The sequence below is a fragment of the Otolemur garnettii genome, unplaced genomic scaffold (assembly GCF_000181295.1).
Source record: "Otolemur garnettii isolate 467f Iridium unplaced genomic scaffold, OtoGar3 scaffold00035, whole genome shotgun sequence".
Lineage (NCBI taxonomy): Eukaryota > Metazoa > Chordata > Mammalia > Primates > Galagidae > Otolemur > Otolemur garnettii.
This window is the reverse complement of record NW_003852430.1, coordinates 1,050,409-1,051,564: the sequence shown is the minus strand read 5'-3', so window position 1 is coordinate 1,051,564 and position 1,156 is coordinate 1,050,409.

Sequence of the window (1,156 nt, the reverse complement as noted above, 5' to 3'; positions counted from 1 at the left end):
GTCTCACCTTGTTACCCAGGCTAGAGGGCTGTGCCATCAACCCAGCTCACAGCAACATTAACTTCCTGGATTCAAGTGATCTTTCTGCCTCATTCTCCCATGTAGCTGGGACTGTAGGTGCTAGCCATGACACCTGGCTAATTTTTCTACTTTTAGTAGAGACGGAGTCTAACTCTTGCTCAGGCTGGTCTCAAACTCCTGAGCTCAAGCAATCCTGCCAGGATTATAGATGTGAGCCATTGCACCTGGCCTGAATAATTTCTTCCTTTCAAAATCCTTCAGAGGATTTGAGGTGGTTTATAACAAACATGCAGGTAATAAAGTAAAAATAAAAATATGAATTAGGCCCAAGGAATGTAGAAACAAAGTCAAAAGTCAAGATTCAGGAAAAGAGAGCCCGAAGTCGTAGTCTGTGAGTGCCACCATACAGTATCACCAAACTTCCTTGGCCGTCAAAGAGAAAAGAAGACGTACTCAATTCCATAGTCCACATTATCAGAAAGAACTAGACTAGCTAATTCCTTAAAGAAGGTAGAGTTTTTCCTTTCATTACATAATTGAAATAAATTTTTTGCCTGGGGCTTATAAAACATCCAGTAGAGTATGTTGGTTAAGGACACATTTTTTGCTTCAGACGTTTTCATGTTCAGGTCCCAGGTCCACCTTAGTAGCTGTGTGCCCTTGGGAAAATTCTGTGGTCTACATTTCATTTTCCATAGCTACAAAATGCAAATAACAGCAGAACATGCTTTCTAGGTGGTTGTGAGGAGAAATTAAATAATACATGTGGCTTGGCATGTATTATGTGCTCAGTGAACACTGGTAAAATATTCATAGGAAGGTCAAGGCATGAAAATCTGTCAGAGGAATCTTTCTGAAGAAAAGAGAGACATTGAGTTTAGGGATACTGGTTATCTGCTCATCTGAATGTCTGCTCTGTGAGAAAGTAGGGAGATTGCTCCAGGCTTCCACATGGCCTGGCTGGAACAGCCATTCATTCAACACATGTTTCTTTAGCACCTGTGATATGCTTGCCGGGGACCATACTGGGCTCTGAGGGCACAGGAGACAAGGCTCTGCTTTCAAGGAGCTGATATTTGGGGGTAATTTAGCCTCTTTATTCATATTTTGAGTCTGCCAGACTATTTGCTGATAA